General features: G+C 40.5%; 1 protein-coding gene across 2 annotated transcripts in view; it reads right to left on the minus strand.

Annotated features, from left to right (window-relative positions):
- LOC124722868 (rab-like protein 6) overlaps positions 1-21,117 on the minus strand; it is a 180,751-nt gene extending 159,634 nt beyond the window's left edge. For both annotated transcript variants that reach the window (XR_007006454.1, XM_047248000.1), the window contains exon 1: positions 20,926-21,117. The gene's annotated coding sequence lies outside the window, so the exon portion shown is untranslated. The remainder of the gene's footprint in view (positions 1-20,925) is intronic.
- Positions 21,118-22,462: the final 1,345 nt, after the last annotated feature.

Here is a 22,462-nt window from a genome sequence, read left to right on the forward strand (position 1 = left end):
ACATTCTAAAACCACATATTGTGTTAAACACCATAACAGGCACACAGTATGCACTGGACAGGGCAAATGAAATTGAAATAATCCAGTCGTTTAACGACTTTCAGCAGTCCAAGTGAGGAAAGGCACCGATCTTCAATGCATGTGCTTCTTATGTAACTTTTCATTTAGATAATGATTGATGTGTTCAGAGTGTGAAAGATATTATTTCTACTAATTCAGGTTGAATATGTTACAGAATAATGGGTTTCTCATGTCAAATTCTGTGGCACTTACAATATTGTCCTTCAGGACACATAAACACTGTTAAAGAGTACAATAAAAAAGTTATGCATTGGAGTAAGACAAACATATTTTGGGGGTAATTAGACTTAGATACAAGCTACATAATGAAGCAATTTGCAGCACACAGTGACCTTGCACACACTGCATTTGGGGAGGTTCCAAATAGTGATTTTCGGCAAAGTAAGAATTTTCAAAATCCAAAATGTCATTGTGTGCACGCAAGTAACACAACTAAATTTGTTTAATGAATTCAGCCTTATCACCAAACATTGTTTAGTACTATCACTCACACACGAGATAAAAAATATTGGAAACTTGCAAAAATGTGATAACTTGTGTAGCTGTTTGTCTATGTATTACTTCAGAACCATGGACCACTGCAATATATTATTGCTCTCTCCTACAAGGGAGAGGTGTTACCTTCCAAATGACACCAACATTTTGGCTGTATTTGATTTAGTACAGGAGCTAGGGTGTCACACATGGTAGCATGTTTTTTGAAAAAAATTACCGTAATTGTAGCTTTGGGAGAAGCTCCGCCCCCCAGGGGTTTCACATTTCAATACCTGAGATATCAACACAATTTAGTGCAGGTATTAACTGTACCAATTTCATTGAACTCTATAAACATGATGCAACCCACTTTGGCTAAACTCTGATGAGTTTCAAGGGAATGACCCGAGGCAGCAAGCAGTTGTGCTTGAGAATCAGAAGTGGTCTCCAAAAGCAAAGTGCCATTCCGTAAGCAAGAGCACGATTTCACAGGGCCGGCAATGGCGTCAACACCTTTCTCAATAATAAATGCATTTACGATTGCGAAGGACTGACCGCCTTCAGTACGTGAAATCACGAGGAACCGTGGTACTGCTGGAAGGGTCTTTGAATCATTGGCCACATTCCGTTTACGTTTTGTAGACATTGATTGTGAAGATGATTGGCTCACTGCAAGAAATTCCCTGATGATTGCCAGCATCTCCGATGGCGCACTTCTTCCAACTGGAGGTCCCTTTTACAAGGGGGACACGCACCTAATGTTATTGTTCACACCTCACCCACCTGACAGAGGGATTAATCAGAAATTTCAGAAGATAGTAGCTCAGGCAATCATCTCTCCCTGGGCCTGGCCTGTAGCAGGGGGTCGGTGCAAACCCTACCTGTCGATACGAGGCTGGGAATTACGCGTTACCCAGTCACCTGTTATACGTCAAGACACATGGGCCAGCCATCAGGAGCGCACAGGGAGGAAGAAGAAAAAGAGGAACCTCAAACGCCGAAGTGGACGAATGAGAGGAGAAGGGAAACAAAGAAAGGAAATGGGAACGAAAAACAGTGGTGGACTGTTCTTATGTCAGCCACAGACATTGCGGAACATTCCCAGTAACACCCCAGACATGTTCCCCAAGGGATGGGAAAAAGAATAACAAGAGGACAGACATGCAGGGAAAAGATGCTGCAAAGGCTGGGGCCCGTGGTAGCCAAGCACAAATCCGCCAAAGAGTAGTGAGACCTCTGTGGGGACGCCTGCAGCAGTGGAATCTCCTCACTGACACAGTATGCGTGTTTGTGTTTTAGGGGCATCGGAAAAAACTTAAGTGGCATTACATTCTGCAACGACATTAATGGTTTGTTGGAAGACCTGAACATCACATAAAATCCACACAGGTAGAGACTCTTTGTAGATGGTTCAAAAACAAGCCTGGCGGCAGTACTGTTACACAACAGTAATGAAAAGTCATCCACCACTATCACATGCATGGCTTAGCTAAAGAAAGTTATACCATGCTTAAATCTGTTAATTACAACAAGCATGAATGGCTGTTATGAAAAGATTTCAGTCACTGCAATGCTATTGGGTTTGCAAGGGGGTTACACCAAAAATTACTGCTACTGTGTGTGTGTGTGTGTGTGTGTGTGTGTGAGAGAGAGAGAGAGAGAGAGAGAGAGAGAGAGAGAGAGAGAGAGAGAGTCACGCAAGAAAAAAACACTACAGACAGAGGGAATGGTCTCCACGAACAACTCTGATGTTCACAGCAAAAAATATTGCCAATGAACATCTAGTGATTCTGAAAATAATTGTTCTCCCACCATTACACATTAAGTTCGAACTCATGACAATACTTATTACGGCTATGCACAGGAATAAAGCAACATTTTAATATTCGTGCAAGAAGTTTCCATGACTCAGCACAGAGAAGATCATAAAAGGGATATTCATTGGTCCACAGATACACCAACTTTGAGTTCACTCTAACCCCTATCATCTGCATACACGGCATTGTTTTTGTAACACAACAACATTGTTCTTGGGAAATAGGAGAGCCGAAAATTACAGGGGCCTTGTAATGAACTCATTCATGCTGATATAGTCATTGGCTGCAACATGGCACTGAAGATGCATTTTCTTTCCTTGCACCTTGAAGTGTTTCCAGAAAACTGCGGTACATTCATTGATGAGCACATCGAGCAGCTCCACCAGGAGATTTTTCTCACTGAACAGCAGTACATAGGACAGCGGACTTCTGCTATGTTGGCTGATGCTACAGAGAGAGGCTCCAGACACCACCCACAAGAGGAAGTTAAGGAAACAGTGCAGATATAATACGCAAGTTCAATTAATGTATACATGCTATTGATTATGGCAGTAATGTATGTGAAACGGAAAGTCCCAACTTCCTTGTAATCCTGAGCTACACTATGTGATCAAAAATATCCGAACACATGGCTGAAAATGACTTACAAGTTTGTGGTGCCCTCCATCGGTAATGTCGGAATTCAATATGGTGTTGCCCCACCTTTAGCCTTGATGACAACTTCCACTCTCGCAGGCATATGTTCAATCAGGCGCTGGAAGGTTTCTTGGGGGATGGCAGCCCATTCTTCATGGAGTGCTGCACTGAGGAGAGGTATTGATGTTGGTCGGTGAGGCCTGGCATGAAGTCGGCATTCCAAAACATCCCAAAGGTGTCCTATAAGATTCAGGTCAGGACTCTGTGCAGCCCAGTCCATAACATGGTTGTTATTGTCATGTAACCACTCTGCCACAGGCCGTGCATTATGAACAGGTGCTCAATCGTGTTGAAAGATGCAATCGCCATCTTCAACAGTGGGAAGCCAGAAGGTGCTTTAAACATCAATGTAGGCCTGTGTTGTGATAGTACCATGCAAAACAACAAGGGCTGCAAGCCGCTTCCATGAGAAACACAACCACATCATAACACCACTGCCTCCAAATTTTACTGTTGGCACTAAAAATGCTGGCAGATGATGTTCACCAGGCACTCGCAAACCCACACACTGCCATCAGATCGCCACATTGTGTACCATGATTCGTCACTCCACACAACATTTTTCCACTATTCAATCGTCCACTGTTTATGCTCCTTACAACAAGCAAGGTGTCATTTGGCATTTACCAGCGTGATGTGTGGCTTATGAGCAGCTGCTTGACCATGAAATCCAAGTTTTCTCATATCCTGCCTAACTGTCATAGTACTTGCAGTGAATCCTGATGCAGTTTGGAATTCCTGTGTGATGGTCTGAATAGATTTCTGCCTATTACACATAACGACCCTTTCCAACTGTCTGCAGTCTCTGACAATCAACAGACAAGGTTGGCCTGTATGCTTTTGTGCTGTACGTGTCCCTTCACATTTCCACTTCACTATCACATTGGAAACAGTTGGACCTAGGAATGTTTAGGAGTGCGGAAATCTCACCTACAGACATACGACACAAGTGACATCCAATCACCCGACCACGTTTGAAGTCCGTGAGCTCCGCGGAGCGGCCCATTCTGCTCTCTGACAATGTCTAATGACTACTGAGGTTGCTGATATGGAGTACCTGGCAATAGGTGGCAGCACAATGCACCTAATATTAAAAACATATGTTTCTGGGGGTGTCCGGATACTTTTGATCACATAGTGTAAGAGACAATTTTAATCATGATATTCATGCCCAGAGCATTGGGATCTATAAAGACCATCTGCTTTGGTTTCTGCAAAAAATTCACTGTTGACCAGTGTAATTCCATAGAAAGTACTGAAACTTTCTGTATAGTCAACTGTCAGTTGGACTCCAGTTTTGTTGTCTCATGTGCCAGCTAGTGTGAGAAGAAATACAACAGTTTATAGCAGCTAGAATTGCCAGACCAAGTAAGAGACTGTATGTATTGAGGGAATAGAAAATTTTCAAGATGATGTTTATTGATCTTTTGACACCAATTGCCACCACTAGCCAGGAAGAATGCACCTGGCCAGCTGCGACTTATGTTGCAGCTGCAAAATGACAAACCAGCATCCAGTCAATGCAGATACAACCAACTCCTCCATCAAGTATAGCACCCTGCAAAAGAATGGACACTTGGAAGACAGAGGACAACATGGAGCTTAAACTGTGGATGCTCTGGACCTGTACACTAATGCAGAGAGAGAAGATGAGTGACAAGACATCAACCATCACAACAGCCCTAGTCATGTCAGTCAACTGTAGACAATGATAGCTGACCTGTGGTATGAAGCCCCTCACTGTAACCTGGATGAGGTCACTCCATAACAAGACCATATTCCATGAAATGAAAGCGATTGTGCTGAAGGTTGCAAACTGGAGATCTGTCCAGCCGACAGGAACATGTATTGCAAGAATAACTATCAATGACTGAACACAGCCCTCTGAATTTGTTGCTTTAGCACAGTGCTTAACAACTAGCCGGTTTTGAGCGCGAGTACTCACGTCTGCTCAGGCACGTGCTCGCGAGCAGGTGCAAGGTCCCGGAGTAGGGAGGGAGGGGAGGGAGGGGAAATGTGCGCGCACGTTTGAATAGGGCCGCAACGTGCCTATTGAATTTGCGCCGACTGTGTAACGTTTAAAATACTACGATCAGCTCTAACAATCACTTCGCTGGTTAAGAATCATGTCAAGTCGCCGTTGTGTAACCCCAACCATGCTTTCACAGTTGAACCCCCATTGGGAGGAATTGTATCCGTTTACAGAAAAAGTTGGTGTTGCAAAATGTTTAGTATGTCACTAAACGCTGAATTCTTTTAGGAAATTTAATTTGCAATGACATTATATGTCGTACCACGCGAAAGACTACGGAAGTGGAAAATGTGTTGGACCAGATTATGCACAGGAAGTTATTAAACTTAAAAGGAAGCTATCCGAAGAAGATCTGGACGACGAAGAAAAATCAACTGAGGCAGCTCTCAGAGTGAGTTACAATATTGCTTTGCTTTTAGCAAAATCCCTGCGCCCCTTCACTGATGGCGATTTAATAAAAGAATGTTTGGTAGTTGCAGCGGAACATTTGTGTCCATCTCAAGTTGAACACTTTCGGATTGTGCCATTATCTAACATGACCATTATGCGTCGCATACAGGACATGGCAGACGACTTCCAGAGCAAGCTTGCAAATATCTGTAAAGATTTTATGGCGTATTCTCTAGCTCTGGATGAAAGTGTTGATATCACTGGAACAGCGCAGCTTGCCATATTTATTAGAGGTATTAATAGAGATCTTCAGGCGAGGGAGGAGCTCCTCGATGTAGTAGCCATGAAGAGCACTACAACCGGAGGTGATATTTTATGTAGTGTTGAAGAAAGTGTTGAAAATACGGGAATGTAGTGGAATTCTTTAGTTTCAGTGTCTACAGACGGTGCACCAGCGATGACAGGGGAAAAAAATCAGGTTTAGTTGCGCAGTTCAAGGAGAAAATGCAAAAACTGACCGTGCCGAATGAAATATGGGGCGTTTACTGTGTGATCCACCAGCAAAACTTATGTGCAAAGAGTATCACTCTAAAAAATGTAATGAGTGTTGTTGTTCGTACAACCAATTATATAAGGAAGCATGGGCTACAACACAGGCAATTTAAAAGCTTTCTTGAGGATGTAGAAAGCCAGTGTGGCAGCCTGCCTTATTACAGCGAGGTCCACTGGCTTAGTCGTGGCGAATTATTAAATCGATTTTTTTGCCTATTAGATGAGATAAATATGTTCATGGAAATAAATAACATGTGTGTTCCTGAATTGAAAGAGCCTTCATGGAAATGTGATCTCGCGTTCTTAGCAGATTTAACTAGCCATCTGAATGCTTTGAACATTTCACTACAAGGTAATGATCTGCTAATTACTCATTTCATAGATCGAATACAAGATTTTAAAATGAAATTGACACTTTGGGTGAGTCAGCTGGAAACAGGAAATCTAGCTCATTTTCCTAAATTATCATGATGTTCACAAAGACTGTGAACGTTAATCACATAGTTTAGTTGCCCTTAAGGAAGAAATTGATCAACGTTTTCAAGATCTGACAGCACTAGACAGTGATTTTGATCTGTTCTCCTCTCCATATTCAGCGAATATTGAAGAGATTCGTCCTGAGCTGCAACTAGAAATTATTGACCTGCAGTGTGACAGAGAATACAGAGAGAAATTTCAGAACAAGAAAAACATTTTGGATTCTACAGACACTTCCCTCAGGATAGATTTCCTCGTTTGCACAAACTGGCGGCTACAATAATATCAATGTTCGGTTCCATGTATGTTTGTGAACAACTGTTCTCTGCAATGAAATGTAACAAGACGCGCCTGAGAAACGCATTGTCTGATCGAAATTTAAACTGCACGCTGCACCTACAATGCACAAGAACAATTACTCCGAACATAGACGCAATTGTAAAGGGCAAAAAGTACAAGATAACCGAGAGTCCCACACTTCAGTGACACCTTTTATTGTGTAACAGTTCACAAATTAATACGCATGTAGAGGCATACACTAAGCTAATAAAATTATGTCGCACGTGTACATTCTCCTTTATTTGTTTCATTTGTCGCAGTAATAATTCGTGAGTGATATCCCTGCAGGTGGCCATGGATTTACATTGACTGGCAGCAGCTTTTGTGTGCCCCATGTGACTCTCCCCACTCTCCGCTCTGGTCCGGTAGTGGGGGTAGCGTGCTCGCGCTGCTCCGTGTTCGCGCCTTGCTGCTCACAGCTTGCTCCGCGAGCACATTTGTTGTGAAGCCCTGCTTAAGCAGAATGCAGTCATAATGTTATTCTCAGATGGCACTTCTTACAGGCATTACAAACAGTCACAGACTATGGAAGATCAGAGCTGCAGATTTACAAAGCTATCCCAACATGTACACATAACAAAGATTGCTCTGGACGGTAGTATCATGTTAAAGATGTGGTTATCTCGCCAACGTCAACAAGACTAGTTCCAGTCATCGAACTAGATGATCAGTTAAACTGTAAAGCTTTTGTAATAATAGTAAAGCTTTTGTCAATTGTCGTGCTCTGTAACCACTATAGACCAAGTGGCCCATGGTAATACACTGTATCAACACTGGGACCATCCACCAGTTAGCCAATGCTCATATAAGATGTCATTAGCTTAAAAACACATAATTTGGGAGAAGATACTGCAGGATGACATCACTGAGCCTTCAGAGTGTCCTCAATCCCCTCCTGTGGTCCTCGTGACTAAGAAGGACAGTACATAGGATTTCTGTGTCAGTTATTGATACCCGACCAAAATCTCTCTCTATGATATCTACCCGTAGCCTCACATCGATGACACCCACGACTGCTTTAAGTTTTCTCTCAACTATGAACATTCAGACATGCTACTGGTAAATTGAGGATGATCAAGAAGAAACTGTCTGCATAACTCTTGATGGCCTCTTGAGTTCAGAGTTATGCCATTTGTATTGTGCAATGCACCAGCCACCTTCACACTTATGATGGACAACCTGCTTCAATACCTTAAATGAATGATGTGGTTTTGCTACCTGGATGACACTGTTGTTTTCTGAAGACATCTGAAAAACATCCAAGCCACCTGACAGCCGTGTTGAAGTGTTTTCCAACTGCAGGCTTCAGCCTGAATCCAAAAAGTGCCTTTTCGTTGCCCTACAAATAAATATCTTAGGGCACCTAGTTAATGGGAATGGAGTGCAACATGATCCATAGAAGATAAGAGCGGTCACAGATTTTCCAACTTCTCGCCACATTCGAGATGTAAGAACTTTTTTTGGAAGGTGCTCACACTATTAATGATTCATACAGGACTTTTGTACCAAGGCTCATCCCAATCTGTCCTTGTTGTTAGGAGCAACTAACATCATTTCCAGTTCTATCATTGTATGACGGGAATGCCAAGCCAGAACTTCACACTGATGGTAACAGTTATGAGATAGGATACCGACTGACTTTCAAGGGATCCTTTGGCAGAACACAGCAGTGTGGATGAAATCTCCATTATTGTTGCATTTAATAATATTGCTGATGAATGAGGGAAGATTCAGTATTGTTGAAAATCATAGAAGTCTTGAAGGAGGAGAAACCAACCAATGGAGGACTCCCATTAATAAATGGAAGACTGTATAAGAGGAATTATGAGCTGTTGGGGCAGAAATGGTTGCTCATCATCCCAGTGCATCTAAGGCCAGCTATCCTGAAGTTTCTCTCTGACATTCCAACATCTGTACATTTGGGATTTGTAAATACTGTAGTTATAATCAGATGCAGATATCAGCAGCCAGGTCTCTATCGAACTGTTAGACACTATGTGAGCCACTGTAAGGAATGCCCATTACAGAAGCATGTACTGCAGTCACCTTTGGGGCCTCTAGTACCAAATCCACCTGCAGCAGCTTAATTCCAATCAATTCCACTCTTGGGAAGGTTCCTAATGTTGCCAAATGGGAAATAATCTGAACTAATTACCTCATTTGCTATGCTGTCACCAAAGCTGTGCCAATTGAAAAAGTTCTAGAAATTGTGTGATTTCTTGTAGAAGACATCTTTTAAAAGGAGAGAACACCCTGAGAGATGATCTCCAATTGTGGAAAAGTTTTCCAGTTGAGACTAGTATCAGAGGTAATTTCATGTTGCAATATCACCCACAATACTACAAATGCCCAACACACACAGACAAATGGCCTCAGAGAATGCTTGCACAAGATGATGGTAGACTTGCTTTCCATTTACACTGATGTCAAACAGAGCTATTGAGATACAATGTGAGATTCACATATAATACAGTTAAGCCAGACACTACATGTTTCATACTGTTCTTTCTGTTCCACAGTCATGAGGTCAAAATGACAATGGATACACCGTTCCCCTTACAACCAGATGACATTCAGGATGCCTACATGAAACATCTCATCACTAGGACTGAAGAAGCAACACAGTTGACTTGCTTATGGACCCTGGACACCCAGGAGAAGGATCAAGAGCCCTATAATACCAAACAGTGAGATACAGCCTGGGAAGCATGGTATGGATTTTCATGCCTGTGCAGAAAGTGGAACTATCAGAAAAGCTACTTAAGTTCTACTTTGGGCTGTCTCATATCCTTTGCCACTTGTGAGATCTCACAAAGTCATGGATTGGACACAAGCACAGAGATGTCATCCGTAGCCTCGATATGAAGCCCTACAACATGCCACATGCACAGATTAATGATGAGGCTTCTCATTCACAGAAACTGAAGACCTGTTCACCAATCATGAAGCTTTGACATGAGGGGCTACCTTTGATGCTCATAATAGTGAAGAAGATGCAACAACACAACTGTAACATCAGACTCCTCCAGCGATGAAATACAGACGACAGTTGACAAACTCTAGATACAGGGTGCTTTAGTCGGCTCCAGTGACAACTTCTGAAACAGCAGGTCATTGTATATCCAGGAGAGGCAGCAATGCCACAAGCAATGCTGTATGCAATGTGGTGCATGGTTAGCATCACTGGTGGCATTTTGTGGCTCACCAGTTGAAACCCAACTGCCAGCTATTATTTGTTATTTAGTATTTATCATGACTGGAAGGTTTTTGGAACTTCTTGTTTGTACAATCTGGAATTTTCAATGTTTGTATAAATTGCAGGACTCTCTATCCAGTTGAGTTCTGTTATGACTGTACATTGGTGTTCTTAATAAATGTATTTCCAATGTTAAGAGCTGTACTTCATGGATGGCCCAGTTTTTGGATTTGAATATGATTGTGGTTACAATAAGACAATACTGATTTCAGTCCATCCACTGAAAACATATTAAATAAACTTCTAACTGCTCTCTGTGATCACTATCACATGGATATCAACACAGCTGGATCAGCCGACTATTAGAACTCATGGCAGAATAATGTGAAGCTCCATTATAGTATAGGTCAGCTGCATTAGTCACTTCAAGTGGAAGATGTGTTTTGTTCTGTGTCACAATTCTTGCTGTTTTAGTGAAATATACTGACACTACAGCATTCATCTTTGGCACTCTAGTGTAGGAGGTGCCAGAAAACCTTCTAAGTAAAAATTCCATATATTTTGCACATTTATTTACACACATAAGCTGATTAATGGTATTTCATATGTGTACTAGTGAGGACACATGTATTTGTAAATTCACTTCACTTCAAAACTCTAAATCCTAACATTTTACATAAAGTTTAAATGAGCTCTTCATGTTGATTGCATCAAAACTTGAATGTATGCCATGACACATCGCATATTTCTGAATGATAAGTACCCCAAAAAATTAATTGTAATTCATGCAAAATTCCCACCTTCTTTCTGCTTGTTGACCAGTTTCTTCAAAGGAAGTGTTTGCAAGTGTGATTGTAATGTAAATATAGTTCTTACAAAGTTGACTTCTGCAGCATAATAATGAGTGCTTCACATATGATAACTGTCATACTGTGTTTCATTTAGTTTCCTCTTTCAACAGCAGTGTACCCTCTCTGCTTTTGTTCCACATGAGCATTATTTAAGAGTTTGTTAGCGAACATAATAGTGACATAGCAAAAAATTGAGAGTCAAAGTTTGAAGTAATTCAGGGACTTGGTTCATTTTATCCCAGATTTTTCTCTTGTTACAGCAGATATCACTTTTCTGAGTGTTACTTCAGTTCTGAAAGGGAATTTATATTCTCGTAGCATAACAGGGTGAGATATTTAAAAAAAAAAAACTTCAGTCACAATACAGGTCTCCTGAGAATACTGCTCTCAGGAACAGGATGGGAGACTTGCTTTCCATTTATACTGATGTCAAACAGTGCAATTGAGATACAATACTGCCTGTTGTGAGATTCACATAAAACACAGTTAAGCCAGACACTACATGCTTCATACTGTTCTTTCTGTTCCACAGTCGTGAGGTCAAAATGACAATGGATACACCGTTCCCCTTACAACCAGATGACATTCAGGATGCCTACATGAAACATCTCATCACTAGGACTGAAGAAGCAACACGGTTGGCTTGCTTATGGACCCTGGACACCCAGGAGAAGGATCAAGAGCCCTATATTACCAAACAGTGAGATACAGCCTGGGAAACATGGTATGGATTTTCATGCCTGTGCAGAAAATGGGACTATCAGAAAAGCTACTAAAGTGCTACTTTGGGCTGTCTCATATCCTTTGCCACTTGTCAGATCTGCTGTCATGCAATTGGAATCTGTTAGGAATAGATGCACTGGGAGGACTAGCGAGATACTTGTATCAGACATACCAAAGGTACCTCAAGCACTATCCTCTCCAGCAGATCCTGCCTCCTCTACAGGAAGTACAGAATATATCACTACTCATCTGCCTGACAGGAAGTGGTATGTCAACGGGAGGCAGGGACAAGGCAGAACTTGGGGTATTATACACATCCTCTTAACCAACAAGTTTGAGGTACTACCTTCCATTGAAACTGAAATAGTTACTGAGACACACTTCACCTGTTGGAAAATCTGCTGTGTCCTCATGTCATGGGATATGCAAGCAGGAAGAAGGGCAAGAGTCTGTTAATCATTGGTAGTTTAAACGTATGGCATAGAATGGTACTCCTTTAGGGAAATAGTAGCAAGGGGTGGGAAGTACTGCCTCATGCTCTCTCTCTCTCTCTCTCTCTCTCTCTCTCTCTCTCTCTGTGTGTGTGTGTGTGTGTGTGTGTGTGTGTGTTTATACACCTCATGCAACATGCTGGAGATGCAGCCATTCTGAGGCTCTTCTTGGTATGTTCCAGTGACTGAAAAAGAAGTTTGAGAAGACCAATCTTACTCACGGAATTTCAGAAAAGCTCAAAATCTGCAGCATTTTGCCAGGAACTGATAATGATCCTATGGTTCCAAGTCAAGTGAAAGACTTGAAGTAGAGACTGTAAAGATTGTGAGACAAGCTTGGCTGCAGCTTCCTAGATTTGTGACTCAGGCTTCAGAAATGTTGTGTGCTCCAGGTAACTGACTGCATGAGAAGAGCACACACATTTTTTAAGTACTATACGGAAACTATGGAAAACTCAAACCTGGATGGTCACATGGGGACTTCACGAAGGTCCTCCCAAAAGCAAGGTCAGTGTGCTCAACACTGTACCTCTTCAGTTAATGTCTCAATTTAGAACTGATCATATTCTCCCCTCCCTACTTCCCCCCACCCACACACACAAAAAAAAAACCACCAGATGCAGCTTTACATGTGCACCAGCATATACAGGTCATGGTGCCAGAATTAGATGTCTTTGTTTGTGTCAACACACTAGTCCTTATAGCTGGTTTAATGACTGCACACACAAATCAAATGGTTTACTAAATCTAGGTGGTTGTATTGCCTTAAAGATCTTCCCCCCTTCCACATACGGAACACATTTTGTTACTTTAATTTCTTGCATTGTCTACTCTTCAGTGAATTTAGGACATTCTCAGCTCCATTCTGGAGATTTACCAAAGTAGTTAATGCATCATGGCGGAAATGAGAATGACATCTCTGGTTCATGGACAACTTTACATCACAAGTAGCAAAGGTTACAGCAATCAGTTGCAAATGACGTTTATGGCACATCTAGATTTCGGTAACGGTGTGGCCTTCCTCAGTACAGTAAAAATAAGTTAAAACATTAAAACCGCTTGTATCGGCACTCAGCCCCAACTGAAATATTCATGTGACTTCGTGGACTTTCCTGGCATAATAAGTCTTGAGAGTCTCTTCAAGTTTGCTGCCAGATCCTAAAACCAACTCGATTCAATATTTTGGCGATCCAGTTCTTCGCTATCTTCAAAAAGAATGCTACTTCTGCTGCATCAGTTCACAGTGGGACTCAGTAGTAGAAGCAGTGTTCTCCTAAAGATGGCTAACAGTTGGATCGTCAAAATATTGAATCACTAGCAGCAAACCTGAAGAGACTTTCTGGAATATTCTTGCCTCAGCTTTTGACGTGATTAGTGCAGTTGAGACGCATATAAAAGTGGTTTTAATGTTTTAACTTATATTTACTTCATTGAAGTTGGACACAAAGTGACTGAAATCTAGGTATGCAATATACATCATTTGTGACTGACCACTTTACCCTTTACACTTGAAACGAATACAGTCCCTGTGCACAACTGTTTCCCTATGGAATCAAACCCAATAAAACTTGAGATCACCTTCCAGATGTTGCATCACCTTTACATCTCAAGATGATATGATGAAACTTCTTTCATTTAAAGCACCCAAGAGGATTTGGGATAAAGGACCTTACATTCAGTCAAATGAAACCTATCTTAAAATGCTTAGGTAACGCAAGCATACTGAAAATTTATATAAAAATGTGACAGTTATCTCTAACACACCAGTACCAAGTGAGGTGGTGGTGCAGCAGTTAGCACACTGGACTTGAAAACACTGGGATCGTTCCTTCGAAAGGGTACACTACATTACACTACACAGCACTACAGAAACTTCATCAACAGGCCTACATAATCAGGCTATCAATTCTTTGTGTGTCTGTACTCCATGACAGTACAGTAATTTTTTTTTCAGGAAATGTTTTCAGTGGGGAGATTGAGATCCATTTAATTCCCACAGATAACTAGGGAGCTATATAGTTCACCCAGTTTTCTGGTTAGGCCTTGCACAACTGAATTATCTAAGCTGAAAACAATTCCTGAAAAAAACAACAAAGTCAAACATTTTGAAGCCACTGCTGTTCAACTGCATGGGGAGCTGGGTAAAGTAATAATTATTACCAGTATACAGATCACCTATTGTGGATATAGACATATTCATTAATAAATTAGAGTCTCTGACAGACATGAGGTTTGACAAAAAAGGCACTATAACTGTCTGTGGGGACTTCAGTATAAACTTCATGAATGAATGTCCATCAACGGAGGACTTTCTGTTCTATGTGTTATTCTTGTGGACCTGTTTATAAGAGGAAACATGTTGAAGCTGTGGAATACATTAAGTCTTATTGATAATATATTTTCAATTATGGACACCATAGGAATATAAATTATTAATACTGATTTAATTTTGTAGGAAAAACTTCTGGTAGACTACAAACAATTTAGAAGTAAAGGAGACCACTCATTGGAAAGCAGAATCATTGAGTCAGGCGCCTGCAGGGTGCTGGATGGACGCACAATGCCAATGCTGCATTTCAGCGGGTGGAAGAGTTTGGGACAGGGTTGTGTCAGGCAGGGTGAGTAGAGATAGAGAGAGAGAGAGAGAGAGAGAGAGAGAGAGAGAGGTGTGTGTGTGTGTGTGTGTGTGTGTGTGTGTGTGGGGCGCGCGCGCACACGTGCACATGCCCCGTGAGACTGGCAGCCCAGTGGAAAGCAACCAGTTTGCCAGCTAGGAATGCAGAGGGAGAGGTGCAAGTGCACAGGCTAGGTATGTGATGCAGGGTTGTTAGAGAGATGGTGGGGAGCGGCACACACTGAGGGTGATGTGGGGACATGAATGGAGAGGAGCTGACAGCATAGAGAAAGGGGAAACTGCTGGGTGCAGGGTGTGGGGATGGTGGAATACCAGAGACTGAGGCCAGGATGAGTTCAGAAGCAAAGACTGTGTGGGAAGGGTAACTACCATCCGCATAGTTCAGCGAAGCTGCTGATGGAGAGAAGGATCCAAGTGGCCTGGGATATGAAGCAGCTACTGACAATGAGCACGCTATGCTCAGCTGCATGTTGTGCCACCAGGTCATTAATTCTGTTCTTGGCAACAGTTTGGTGGTGGCCATTCATCCTGGTGGACACACGGTTGGTAGTCATACTAGCATAAAACGCTGTGCAATGTCTGCAGCAGGGTTGGGAAATGACATGGCTGCTTTCACAGTTAGCCCAGCCTCTGATGGGGTAGGGCAAGCATGTGACACGAACGGAGTAGAAAGTGCTGGATAGGTGGATTGGGCAGGTTTTAGACCATGGTCTTCCATAGGGGATGGACCAGGATGATGTGTATTTTGGGTGGCCTGGTCTCAATCTCCAGTCACCCACTGTCCCTATACCCTACACACTACTTTCCTCTGCCCCATCATCCCCTCTCAATTCATGTCACCTGCTCCCACTGGCTTTGACAACCATGCATCACATGCCTAGCCAATGCACCTACCACCCCTACCCTCCACATTCATAGCCAGAAAAATCAGCTGCCTTCCCCCCCCCCCCCTCCCCAAGCCACTAGCCACCATGCCAACCCCTCTCCCTGACTCCCGCATCTCTCTGCCTCTAACGCCCCACCCAATGTAACCCCCAACTCAACCTAGTCCACGTCCCAAAATGCAACATTCGCATTGTGCGTCCAGCTGGCACCATGTAGGAGCATAAATATGTTGTTGTTGTTGTTGTTGTTGTTTGTTTGTTTGTTTGTTTGTGTGTGTGTGTGTGTGTGTGTGTGTGTGTGTGTGTGTGTGTGTGTTGGTTGGTTGGTTGATTTGGGGGAGGGGTGGGTTGATTTGTGGGAGGAGACCAAACTGCAAGGTCGTCGGTCTCATCGGATTAGGAAAGGAAGTCGGCTGTGCCCTTTCAAAGGAACCCCTGAGAGCTTTCACACTCTGGAACTAGCAACACTTACAATGCTTTCTCTTCAGTATTCATGACTAATTTTGAAATGCACTTACCAAGGAAACTGACCAAAATATGTTATATGGGATCACTAAATCCAGTATTTCAATAATGTCAGGCATTGCAATTTCCTGTGTGACTAAAAAGGTTCAGTTCTCAAATGAAAAGCTCCACAGACATCCAGTTTAACGAATATGTAAAGACGTAAGAGAAAATATACTGACAAGCAATTGCTAAAACGAAACTGCTTAGAAATAACACCATAATATGGTTGTCAGCCAATAAAACCAAATCTGTATGAAAAACTGTAAAAAGCGAAACAGGGAAATGACATAAGGAACAAAAAAATCACACTTACAAATGCTGATAACATTAACATTAGCAACAAAGACCTGTCAAATTACATGAATCATTATTTCATAAAGGCTTCCCAAACACTAAGCTTGAATTTCACTAATCAGGATGAACTTAAGTACAGTACACCGGCATACAGTATGAAGTAGTAAAGGGGATCAAATGCAAAATGTCAGTAGGTGTAGATGAAGTACCAATCCCACTTCATGCTTAAAGGATTGCAAAGTCCTTGGCTCACATTGATAATTTATCATTCACTGTGGGAGTGCTCACATACAGATTAAAAATTTCAAAAGCTATATGTTTATTCAAGAGTGGTAATAGACATAAAGTTCAACATAATTGACCCACATCACTAGTCTCTGCATTCTCTACAGTACTTGAGAAATTAATGAAACAACAAATCACCAAGTACCTAACAATCACAAGCTATTGCATCATAATCAGCATGGCTTTTGAGCAGGTAGAGGTATAGCAACAGCAATAATCAATTACACAGATGAAATAACTTGGGACCTACAAAACAACAATGCTGTACAAGTTTATTTTGACCTTTCTAAAGCTTTTGATAAGCTTTCTGATAAGTTTATAGCAATGGGGACAAAGGGGATAGAAAACAATTGGTTTCAATCTATTTACTAAATAGATCACAGGTTGTGGAACCCACAACAACTCATTCTAATCAAATTAGTACCTGATGCAAAGAACATTGAAATGAACATTGAAATATGTTTACCACAGGATAGCATGTTAGACCTGCTTCTGTTCCTCATTTCTATAGATGACATACAGTCCTCAGAAATTGTAGCTAAGATCACATTGTCTGGAGATAGCACTAGTGTAATAGTGAGCAGTATTATGGAATCTCTGTCTGCAACAACTGATCAATTCCTCAAGTCCATACATTCATGGTTCAATGCCAACAGGCAGACCTTTAATGTGAAGAAAACAAATTACAGTTAACTGGGGAAAATAATCAAAACTAAGATCTCCAGCTGGTACTGGGTGGAAATGAACCAGAAAGAGTTCAGTGTACAAAACTTCTAGGAATGTAAACTGATCAACACTTAAACTATAAATACAATGTAAAAATACTCTCCTAAAGACCCAAATTGGTGTGCCTCGTTTTGAGAAACATTTCGTAAGTATGCTTCTTATAAGAAGCTAGAAGGGCTTATTTTGGTTACTTTCTGTCCATTGTAGCTCACTGGACAGTTTTGGGCTAAACTAAGTCAGTTAAACAAAACTTTTAAATTACAGGAACAGGCAATCCAAGTTTTGTCATATAGTTCTACAAGGACTCACATCAATTTCCTATCTAAAAAGTTGGAAGAGCTTCCTGTACTCTTCCCCATACATAATGTGTGTTGATTACAACAGCTAAACTAGGAGACCTGCACACCAATAATGATTGCCATAGCTGTAACACTCACAACCATGGGTACACCTCCGTGTAGACCAAGAAACAAAAACTCATACTCCAAGACATGCGAATCACTTCATTGTCAATCTGTCTAATGCACTGCCAATATACATAAAGAGGTTGGAGAAGCAAGTAGCTTTTACAGCAGAATTAAGAACTTTCTTTGTTGATAATCGTTTCTATATTGCAAGTGAATATGTTAACTTGCAGAAACACTAGGCCCTTGTTTACTGTTCTGAGTACTTTTTAGTTTGTTATCAGATGTATCACGTATAATGTGTATCTAAGTGTTTCCCGTTTCAGATGCAGTGCAATACATCTACTCAGAGAAGGGAATCAGTTGCAAGAAAAATTGTAATGTACATAAAGTTGGCAAATGCTTGTGCATTCATATTTTGTAAAAATGCAAGTTAATGTGTGCATGGGTATCCACAACTCAGAAGTGTATAACAAAGTTTGGATAAAGACGAATATTCTATAAGAGTGATTGGCTTTGATGAGTGACATAGAAAACATGTGACAAATGCCATAACAACTTGATGACTATAATGTGATATCGTGGTGATCTTTTGAAACAATCTAAGCTACAGATTAGTCTGTCACCACAATGGGTTTTATTAATTTCACATTCACAGGCTATGTCAACTCACAACCAAACTGTCACTTTCCAACCAAACCTAGACCTCGGACAAAGCTACAGATCAGTCTGTCACAAAACAACTAGATTTCTGGCTTTCACATTTGTTGGATTCGCCACCCATCAACAAAACTGTGAATATTTGCACCAAAAGGCAATGTCACAGCAGCCATCAAAATTACGTCACTGGTCAAACCTGACGTGTTCTGTCAAATATTACTCTTAAACTCAAATTTTCATTTACTAGTTGTATAATCGATTTTACTACTCGTGCAGGATGTGAAGTTCTTTATACAGTTGGTGCATATGATTGTAAATTCCAAATTACATACTAATTGAGGTAGCTAAGGCAGTGTTAATGCACTGGACTCGCATTTGAGTAGTTCATACTCTGTCCAGCCATACTGATTTGGGTTTTGCAAAGTTGCTAAGGTGGATGTTGAGATGATTCCTTTGATAATGCCATGGCCAATTTCCTGCCCTAGTGTCATCTAGACCAATCGTACTTTCTATATGTTTATATATGTTGGCCATATATTATTTCTGTAATATCTCTGACACGTCCTATGCTGTTGTGCTGAAAGACCAAAGGACAGATAAATTAATAAAATAAAATGCAACTCAAAACACTGTTCCCCACACTGGTTCACCACCTTAAATAGACCTATGTAGGTCTCATATACAATCGACAAAAAATAAGCAACACACTATCTAAAATATATACAACCAATGTCTACATACCACATGCCACCCACATAAAATATGACATGACACTCAAGAAAGCATGGTGATGGCTCACACTGTTTCACAGACCAAAAATTTTTAGGTTCAACATATAACTTACAACTGTACTCACATATTTTAGACTATAAGATTCACAAGTTACAAAAACATAAATTAAATGCTATTTAGTAATTGCAGAAGTTGCTAAATACAATAATGGAAAACCATAGCTCAAACAAAAACAATGCAATGTGGGAGACAGAGGAATTACGTCACCAATAAAAGGTAAATACTAATATTCTTACAATGAAAGTGCTGTGTTAGTTTTTGCATATACACTTACAAATTCCTCCACACAGAAATGATAAATACTAAAATCCTTACAATGAAAGCACACTATTGGGTTTTGCATGGCACATCTAACAGTTGTTCCTCGATCTTCCACATGGTGACAGAAATATGTACACTACTGCCCACTAATCTAGCACATTATATGCAGTTTATCCATTTGAATGCACTAATATTCACTTGAATATGAACTGAAAGTAGAACTTTGATAATGTATGTGCTTCACTTCTTGTAGAAAAATTTAACATTAACATTTATGTTTATTAAAGAATGGAAGGGAGATTACAATTTAATAAACTGTTGCTAATAAGGTCATTAAAAATGTTGTGCATCTACATGCTCGGTAAGATAAGGAAGGCAAAGGATATTGGCATGAATTTGAACTGATTTGACGAAACCAAAGAAAAACTAAGACTAGGTAGCCAAATGGTGATTTGTGTGCTTACCACCTCTCTACCAAGCTCACTGTTGTTTACTTATGACAATGGATTGAAAAGTACACACAAGAACTACCTATGATATTTGATAATGGCACTTGAACAAGTGACATACAAATACGAATTGCCTGACAGATGCATGCAATACCCTTTTGGACAGGATCAATAAAGAAACATCATGTGTGGTGCTATACAGTGTCACTACCGATGAATTATGGCCTACATAGGTTCCATAACAGACAGGACAAAGTATACTATCAGTGTAATGAGAAACACATGAAGATTTTCTTACACTGACTACAAAAAGTTAGGTATTTTTGGCCACCCATTTACACAGAAACTAGGCCTAATATGTCTATTGCGTCATTTATAAGCCTCAGGTCCTATCATTTACAATGAGTTAACAAAACATGATTTTTTCCATTGTATTCTGCAGCACTGTCAATGATCAAACTACCTATAAGTGTTGGTCTAGGACAGTTATCGCTCTTCACTTACATCCTTATGTAGATCTGAGAATGAGAGAAAGGTCATGTATATTTAAATTACGCCACTTCAGTCATTACTAGTCCAGGCTTTTCGCCAATACTCCATCTCAAGAGTGTTTATCAAAAGTGAAGGTAATAACCTGCCGCAACTTATGTCACATTTTACTCTACATTGCCCATCTGATAAAATACTGCCAACAAACGTTTGACACTGGAGCACGTACGAATTTCGTAGTTTTACGATGTTATTTGGGTTTTTCCTCCTCTTAGTGTCCCTTTCTACTTAATTTGCTTACACATATGTTGTCGGTCATTCTGATACCTTACAACTCACTAATTATCGCCTTTCGCTAAACCTACGCATTTTAATAAACACATGCTATCTGTTCAAGATCATATTATTTAGCACACTAACCTTGTGGTTGAAATATATGCGTTTCCTTCAGCAGTGACGGATTAAAATCATGGTTTTTGTCTCTGGATATGAATTTGCCACGATATAAACTTTGTTACCCATCTATGGGTTCATCACCAAACAAACTCCTTTTCTTGTGCCATATGTCAAAAATACTATAAACACACGCCAAACAAACGAACATCTGTGCCAAAGATTAACAATGATACGCCGATGACAACAAAGCTCAGAGGTTGAAACTGTGCGGATTTCATACCACGGCCGCCTCTATTGGAGGCCGTGCTCGTACTTTACAAGCTTAATGTATGCACTATCTAAAATGTGAAATTTTTACTGCTGGTTTGTGTGCAAAGACGTTTCTGCTGGAATCTAAAGTTTCTTCTTCACCAATACGTATCTTTTAAGCTTAGTGGGCGCAGAAGGGCGATTCAAATTTTAATGTAAACTGTTCTCTTTTTCTGTAGGGCATCCGTTATCCCCCTATATAAGTTAGATAAATACACTACTGGCCATTAAAATTGCTACACCACGAAGATGAAGTACTACAGACGCGAAATTTAACCTACAGGAAGAAGATGCTGTGATTGAATTGAATTGAATTGAATTGAATTGAATTGAATTTTATTTGATCCTGTAAGATTACATCATGTACAGTAAATGTACGTGTAATATAGGACATGTCAAAGTATTAAAATTCTTTATCAATCATTTTTCTACACCTTTAGCTTACATTTTTACATCACTGATAATGAGTAACAATATATACAAATTTAATGGCATAAGTATTCTGCAACACTGTAAAACTCTTTTTCAATGAGATAGTCTTTAAGTTTCTTTGTAAATTCATTGTGAAGTACACTATCTTGCAGGGTTTTGGGCAGACTTCTTAGTAGTCTGATACCAGAGTACTGGGGTCCTTTTTCTAGCATTGCCAGTCGGTGGGGTATGCTCCGTACTTCATTCTTCTTTCTTGTATTGTGGGTGTGTACACTAGCATTTGTAATCCAGTCCTCACTACCTTTTGTGATGTACATTATTGTTTTGTATATATATAATGATGAAAAAGTTAAGATACCTAAATTCTTGAAACAGTTTCTGCATGTTTCAGAGGTCTTTCTTCTTAAAATGGTCCTAATTGCTTTTTTTTGTAATGTGAACACTCGTTTTGTCTCTTGTTTGTTTGAGTTTCCCCACACCGTCACTCCATACTGTACGTATGGTTCGAAAAGTCCATGATACACTGTACACAGAAGGTTCTTGTCTGAATACTGTGATAGCTGCATCATTAAGAATATGACAGAGCTCAGTTTCTTACAGACATTATTAATATGTTTTTTCCATTTCAGTTCATTATCCACAAGAATACCTAAGAATCTAGCAGATTCTACTTCTTCCAGCCTTGTTCCGTCAACCTCTAAATCCATGTCTACAGCCTTTTCCTTGTTTTTAAACACTGCATACATAGTCTTTTTTAGATTTATAACCAGTTCATTTTCCAACAGCCATTGAGCTGTGACATTTGCAGATATGTATGCTC

Source organism: Schistocerca piceifrons, chromosome X (genome assembly GCF_021461385.2).
Source record: "Schistocerca piceifrons isolate TAMUIC-IGC-003096 chromosome X, iqSchPice1.1, whole genome shotgun sequence".
Taxonomy (NCBI): Eukaryota; Metazoa; Arthropoda; class Insecta; order Orthoptera; family Acrididae; genus Schistocerca; species Schistocerca piceifrons.